The sequence below is a fragment of the Populus alba genome, chromosome 6 (genome assembly GCF_005239225.2).
Source record: "Populus alba chromosome 6, ASM523922v2, whole genome shotgun sequence".
Lineage (NCBI taxonomy): Eukaryota > Viridiplantae > Streptophyta > Magnoliopsida > Malpighiales > Salicaceae > Populus > Populus alba.
In genome coordinates this window covers 16,188,876-16,197,015 of record NC_133289.1, presented here as the reverse complement: position 1 = coordinate 16,197,015, position 8,140 = coordinate 16,188,876, and the positions used below count along the sequence as shown (strand labels likewise).

At 38.0% G+C, this 8,140-nt stretch overlaps 1 pseudogene; it reads right to left on the bottom strand.

Annotated features, from left to right (window-relative positions):
• Positions 1-640: 640 nt before the first annotated feature.
• Positions 641-7,657, bottom strand: LOC140955705 (uncharacterized; annotated as a pseudogene).
• Positions 7,658-8,140: the final 483 nt, after the last annotated feature.

Below are 8,140 nucleotides of genomic sequence, written 5' to 3'. Positions count from 1 at the left end.
GTGTAGGGTGTGATCTTAGTCAGGATTTTTCTTATGAAATTATTCAGGCTCAAAAAGGGTTTGCAAGGGATGTACTTATTTTAGAATGTGAAAGGAATAACAAAGATGGTCTTTCCTCATTTCAAGCGCAAGCAGCTATGATCAATAAACTTTGACCTCGTATAATGAGATGGTTTATTCTTTGCAAAGATGTCTTTCATGAGTTATGAGCAACCAGTTCACTACATACCATTATTTATACATTTAAAAACACATTATTCAAGAGTCATGGGGTAAGGGTATTTTTTCTTTTCTTTTCTTTTCTTTTTTTTTGAAGTTTGGTCACCTCTATGAAGGAGTTGCTTGATTCACTTGTCATTCTACAAGTAGAATGTCAAAAATATCGGTTTTTGAATAAACATCAAACCATTTTCGAAATCAAAATGCCAGATCAATTTTTTCAAAATTCCAATAGTGAAACTGATTTTGGTAAAAGTAATGAATTGAATCTATGAGATCATGCGAGGCTTCAAGGGTGTATTTATTGATTCTTTGAAATCAATAACATTTATGAGAGAGAGAAAAGATATGCAAAGTGAATTTCTTGGCCAAACTTTTATTGATTTGATGAGAACTTATACAGTCATCAATGACTCAACAATCATGGATAATATTTCTTTACAGAATCAGAATTCACTGGCCTACTCAAATCTTCTCCATCCATTCCTGTTAGTATCAATGCTCCTCCAGAAAATGCCTTCTTTACTACATAAGGACCTTCATAATTGGGTGCCCATTTGCTGTGGTTCTCACTAGGTAGTAATAAGATTTTTCTCAATACAAGATCTCTTTCTTTAAACTCTCTTGAATCGAACTTTTTCTGTCATATGCTCTTGCTATCCTGTTTTGATACAGTTGATGGTGACAAATCGCCGCTAATCTCTTCTCACTGATCATATTTAACTATTCATATCGTATCTCAGCCCATTTAGCCTCTTCTAGCTCAGACTCCATTAGGACCCTTAGAGAAGGAATTTCTACTTCCAAGGGCATCACTGCCTCCATTCCGTAAACTAGTGAATAAGGTGTAGCCCCAGTTGACGTCCTTACTGCTGTTCGATATGCATGTAGAGCATAAGGAAGCCATTCCTGCCAATCTTTGTAAGTAACCACCATTTTCTGGACAATCTTCTTTATGTTCTTGTTAGCAGCTTTAACAGCACCATTCATCTTTGGTTTGTAAGGTGATGAATTGGAATGCTTGATTTTCCATTTAGTGCATAATTCCACAATCATCTTCCCATTGAAGTTCTTGGCGTTATCGGTTATTATCCTTTCTAGCAGACCATACCTACAAATTAGGTCTCTCTCAATGAATCGCTTGACCACCTTCTGAGTCACATTAGCATATGAGCAAGCCTCTACCCACTTTGTAAAGTAATCAATTGCGACCAAGATAAATCGATGCCCATTGCTGGCTTTTGGATTAATAGGCCCAATCACATCTATTCCCCACATCGCGAATGGCCAAGGTGACACCATATTGAATAAGGGCACTGGGGGTGCATTGATTTTGTTGCTATACACCTGACATTTATGACATTTTCGGACAAATTATATACAATCCTTCTCCATGGTCAACCAAAAATACCCAGCTCTTTGCATTTTTCTCGCCATCATGTGTCCATTTGCATGGGTGGTGCAAATTCCTCCATGCACTTCATACAAGGCTTTATTGGCTTCTGATCTGTCTAGACATCTTAGTAGAGTCCCATCAAATGACTTTTTGTATAAGATTTCTCCATCTATAAAGTATTCCATTGCCATTCTTCTCAGAGTCTTCTTATCTGTTTTTGAAGCTTCATAAGGATATTCCCGATATTGGATGAATCTTTTTATATCTGCATACCAAGGACTTCCATCCACTTCTTCTTCTACTAAACAATAATGAGCAGGAGAACTTCTGATATCAATGCCTATAGGATGTACTCTGATACCACAATCAATTGTGGCCATTGAGGCTAAGGTTGCTAAAGCATCTGCAAACTGATTCTTATCCCTTCCTAAATGATTGAACTCTATCTCTTCAAAGTCTTCAGCCAATTTGGAGAGATATTCTTGATATGGTTTCAATTTCTCATCTTTCGTCTGCCACTCCCCCTTTGTCTGGCAGATTATCAACATAGAGTCTCCATATACCTCTAATTTCCTTATCTTCAACTCCAATGCAGCTTCCAATCCATGAATACAAGCCTCATATTCAGTTGTCTTGTTTGTGCAATTGAACTGCAACTTAATGGATATGGGATATTGTTTTCCTTCTGGAGAAATTATTACAGCACCAGCTCCATTACCAGATACATTTACCGTACCATCAAAGTACATGGTCCACCAATCACCTTCTATTACCAGCACATCTTCATCAGGGAAGTCAAAATTTAATGGCTCATAGTCTTCAATAGCATTATCAGCTAAATGATCTGCGATTGCACTTCCTTTCACAGATTTTCTTGTTTTGTAAATGATATCATATTCAGCCAACAACACTTGCCATCTGGCGAGCCTATTTGACATGTATGGTTTTTCAAAGATATATTTGATAGGATCTACCTTTGAAATTAACCAAGTGGTATAGTATAGCATATACTGTCGGAGCCTTTTCGCACTCCAAACCAAACCACAACACAGCTTCTCAATCATGTTGTAACGAGATTCACACTCAGTGAATTTCTTACTCAGGTAGTAGATGGCTTGCTCCTTTCTCCCAGACTCATCATGTTGGCCAAGCACACAGCCCATTGCTGATTCAGTCACTGTTAAATACAAAATGAGAGGCTTTCCCGGCACCGGTGGCACCAATAGAGATGGGTTCTGCAAATATTGTTTAATCTTATCAAAGGCTTCTTGACAGTCCTCATCCCATACTCCGGGGTTTCTCTTTCGAAGTAACCGAAAGATTGGTTCACAAGTGACTGTAAGTTGTGAAATAAATCGAGCAATATAATTTAAACGCCCCAAAAAGCCTCGAACCTCTTTCTCAGTTTTAGGAGCTGACATAGCTTGTATGGCCTTCACTTTATCATGATCTACTTCTATGCCATTATTGCTCACCACAAATCCCAATAACTTCCCAGACTTCACCCGAAATGTGCATTTTGCAGGGTTCAGCTTTAATTGATATTTTCTCAACCTTTCAAATAATTTCTTCAGAGCTGGGATATGGTTTTCCTCATCCTTAGACTTAGCAATCATATCATCCACATAGACCTCAATTTCTTTATGCATCATATCATGAAATAGTGTCACCATTGCTCTTTGATAAGTTGCCCCAGCATTTTTCAGTCCAAATGGCATAAACTTTATAGCAATATGTTCCCCACGGGGTAAACAAATGTTGTTTCTTCTTGTCTTGCTCGACCATTTTAAATCTGATTATACCCAGAGAAACCATCCATAAAAGAGTAAGTAGAACTCTTAGCAGCATTATCTACTAATACATCTATGTGGGGTAAAGGAAAATTATCCTTCGGGCTTGCCTTATTCAAATCTCGGAAATCCACACAATACCCTGATTTTGTTGTCTTTCTTGGGTTACTACTACGATATTGACACCCCATTGAGAATAATCAACTACTTCCAAGAATCCAGCATCCCACTGTTTTGTTATCTCTTCTTTCACTTTGATTAGTATATCCGGCCTTGTCCTCCTCAACTTTTGTTTAACCGGCTTACAACCTTCTATCAAAGGTAGTTTATGTACCACAATATCAGTATCCAGACCAGGCATATCAGCGTAAGACTAGGCAAAAATATCAATGTATTCTTGTAAAAGAGCAATCAATTCACTTCTAACGTCAGCAGAGATTAGCTTCCATATTTTCAACTCTCTTTTATTATGTAATGTGCCCACATTTATCAGTTCTAGTTCTTCTTTTGCAGGCTTCCATGTGCGATCAAATTGTTCCGTTAACTTTGCGAATTCATGAATATCCTCCTCACCAAATTCTTCCTCATCCATGGCAATTATAGTTTCATCAAAGTTAGGCCAATTATCCACAGTGCAATGAGTTTGTGGGGTGTACGACGATCCGCTTTCAAATTTCCTGAAAGCGGAAAGTGTTTTGGTTATGAGTGTATAGTTCTGGGAAAGTAAATAAATGAACAGAGAAGAAAAAAAAACAACACGATTGAAAGAAAATATGCATGATCTCATTGAAACTTAAAGGATAGAAGGGCTTAACCACAAAACCTTATTGCCAATCTCTTAAGCCATGATGATTTGGCAAGGCATAATTATTCAAACAATACAAATAATGAAAAACAACGAATAAGCAATCAAAACATTACTTTTTGAAAACAATTGGGACTTCTTGAATTTCCCAATTTGCTAAATCTTCTCCCTCAGCCAGTTTCCTCACTAATTCTGATGAGTCGTCTTCCAAGACACCAATAGTCAGCTGGGGAAACTGTTCATGAGCATTATCCTCTTCCTTTAAATCTTGTTCACCAACGTATTCAAGATAATTAATAGTAGCACCATTGAATTCTTTTCTTAGTCCCCCCTCATAATCCTCTGTTTTTATCACATATGCGGATCTTGGAAATGTTACATGGATTGGTGGGATCTCTATTCGGTCTTCATCTGGTTCTCTTCTCTCAATCCGGGCTATTCTCTTTTCTCTTTTAATTTCAGCTGCTCTTTTGAAATCTGCTTTCCCAGGCTTAAACCCTAAGCCAAACCTTTGATCCGCGCACTTCATTTTTATCATATTAATCCTCTCAGGCATTCCGGTAGTATGGTCATATTGAAATGGCAGTCCATGCTTTAAGAAGTTATTTAGCAGCCATTTTTGCTACTTCGGAAATTTCTGGCTTTCTTCGTACTGTATTTTCGGGTACCCATTCAACATTTACAACTTCAAATGCATGCAAATTTCCATCCTTACTTTCTTCAGTTTCTATGTAAGGGATCGACACATTTTTTATCATTGACAAAGTTTCCTCAGCTCTCACAGTCACCAAATTCCCATTGATGACAAACTTGACTCGTTGATGTAAAGAAGATGCGACAGCTCGGGCTGCATGGATCCAAGGTCTTCCAAGTAACATACTATATGATGGATGAATGTCCATTACTTGTAATGTGACTTGAAATGGTTGTGGGCCAATGATTAGTTCAACATCAATACTCCCAATGATTGGTCTAGGTGACCCATCATATGCCCTAGCAGTCATGGTACTTGGCTTCATGTGAGAGGCATCAACTGGCATTTTATCAAGTACATGTCTTGGCAATACATTGAGAGCAGAACCATTATCTATAAGCACTTTAGCAATCACACAATCCTTGCATTTTACCGTGATATGCAATGGTTTATTATGACCGGTCCCTTCATGATCTAGCTCATCATTGGTAAAATAGAGGTAGTTGCTAGCTTGAATCCTACCCACCAAATGTTCTATGGAGTCTTGTGTGATATCCTGAGGAACATATGCTTCATTAAGAACCTTCTGAAGTGCGTTCCTATGCAATTCTGAACTCAATATTAATGATAACAAAGAAATCCTAACGGGTGTTTTCTTTAGCTGATCAACCACACTATATTCGCTGTGCTTCATCAATTTCAGAAATTCATTAGCCTCTTCATCACTTACTGGCTTATTAACCTCATCTGTCTTTGTCAATTCCACCATGTCCTTTCCTTTGGCTTTTCTATGGTTTTCCAACTCTTCAGGAGTAAAACATCTCCCACTCTGAGTGAGTCCTCCTATTTCAGCATGAAAAACAAGGGCAGGATTTTGTGTTGTGACAAGAATAACCATAATTATAGGGTTGGGCATTATAGCTTCCGTTAACAGTATTCATAAGCTTAGTTATGATCATTTTTGGTGGACCCTTTTCGGTTGGTACATATCTACAAACTTCCACTTTTTTGTTACAACCCATCATTGTTCCTACTAACTCATCTTCTTTGAGTTTCATCAATCTTAACATTCCCAACGCCATCATATTTTCTACCTCCAAATGAAACTCCTCGCACGAGTCAATATCATGCCTAAACCGCTGATGATATTTACAATACTCATTCGCATTCCTTACAGTTTGTATTTTGACTGGTGTCTTTAGATAATCTGTTTGCCTTAACATCCCATACAATATATCCATTGTCACCTTTAAAGTTGATGTACCTCCCTTTCCTATCTCCAAGCTATTAACTCCCCCACTTCCAGAAGCATGATTTGGTAGAGGGTTAAACTTCACATTTGGAGACTCATCAAAAGAAATCCACCCAGCTTTGATGAGCTGAAGGATTTTTCTTTTGAATGCAACACATCCATCAATATGATGACCAACAGCACCAGCATGGTATTCACATTTTTGATCGGGTTTATACCAAAAAGGAAATGGTGGTTGTAAAGGTTCTAAGGGAACAGGTGCTACCTGACCAATACTAAGCAATCTTTGGTGCATTTCAGTAAGAGACATGGGTAATGGTGGAAGTTGCACTTGATCTATTGGAAAATTTCTTCTCGGACGGTAGGCATTATTAGTTTGGTTGTTTATTGGGTTATTTTGGGTGTTTGTAGGTGAAGAGAATTTTATATTGGATATAGAGGGGGTAGGTGTAATACTGTTGAAGCTGTAATTATCTTGGTAAGTGTTCTTCCCTCTACTTTCCCTTTCAACATTGTGAACTTCCGCTTCTTTTCTTTTTCCAATAAAACCTCTTTTTTCAGTAGGATCCATGATCCTACCAGTCCGAACAGCTTGTTCGATCCTTTCAGCTATAACAACCAAATCAGAAAAATTTTGTGCAGCACTACCTACCAAGTATTCAAAGTATGGGGCTTTGAAAGTGTTGGAAAATAAACCAGTCATCTCCCTTTCCGACAATGGAGGATTTACTTGCGCGGCTGATTCACGCCACCTTTGGGCATATTCTCTTACAGACTCCTTATTGCCTTTTTCCATGGCTTGCAGACTTGATCTATTTAGGGCAATGTCCATGTTGAACTTATACTGTCTAATAAAAGCTTCAGCTAAATCCTTCCATCCTTTAATCTTGGTATTATCCAAACGCATATACCAAGCAAGAACAACATCACTTAAACTATCTTGAAAGAAATGGATCAATAACTTCTCATCATGGACTACTTTAGCCATCTTATTACAGTATGCTTTAAGATGGGTGATTGGGCATTGAGTTCCAGTATATTTAACAAATTTTGGAACTCTGAATTTTCTGGGAATAACCACATTAGGCACTAAACACATTTCAGCAGCCTTTACCGGATCATACAAACTATTCCCCTCTATTGCCTTCATTCTTTCTTCTAAAGTAGCTAGTTTTTCCTGACCATTTTCCTCTATGATCTTGTTCCTTTGAAGTTCTTCTTCTATCAACACAGTATGGGGGACCCTCATTGGATGTGCTAATTGAGTAGGTGCGAAATGAGCAGCATGTTGAGGCTCAAATGGCGAAACAATAGGAGGCGGAGGTTGAGGTGTAAATGTTTGTTGAGAAGATGTCCCTTCTCCAACTCTAGGCCTCAAAGCCTGTTCAAGCAAGTTGGTAAGCCTTGCTACATCCTCTTTTAGGCTTTCCAGCTCTCTTTGGTGTTGAACCAGCTCTATTTGGTGTTGAATTTCTAGCTGATTTCTCTCTTCATTTTCCATTTTCTTTCGTGAACGAGTATTATGAATACGTTTAGGTTGGGGACCTATATTTCACCTGTTATATGCAGAATATGACAATCTATAAGCAAATGTATATGATGCATGAATGTGAATGCCACATATTGGATATAGATTCGCTTTTTGTTGGTGACATATGGCCATCATTCTTTGGATATATGGGTTGAGCTTGAACTTGATATCATTGTTGCGATGTCGAGAAGAAATCTGCTTAGCTTTTTGACATTTGGGCTTTCAGCTATATACACATATCTTTGCATTGAAAAATATGGGTCTCAGCCCTCTTATTACTTATTCAGAAACTTACAGTGAAAAATTAATATAATCTATTACAGGACAAAAAAACACTGCCTCTAGTAGCTATTGCTTTCAAAAAAAGATCGGTGTTATCCATGCTTCTTCGATATTTCATTATATCTCCTCCCACCTGACGAGCTTCCACTCGTAATAAATGGGCTTCTGCAG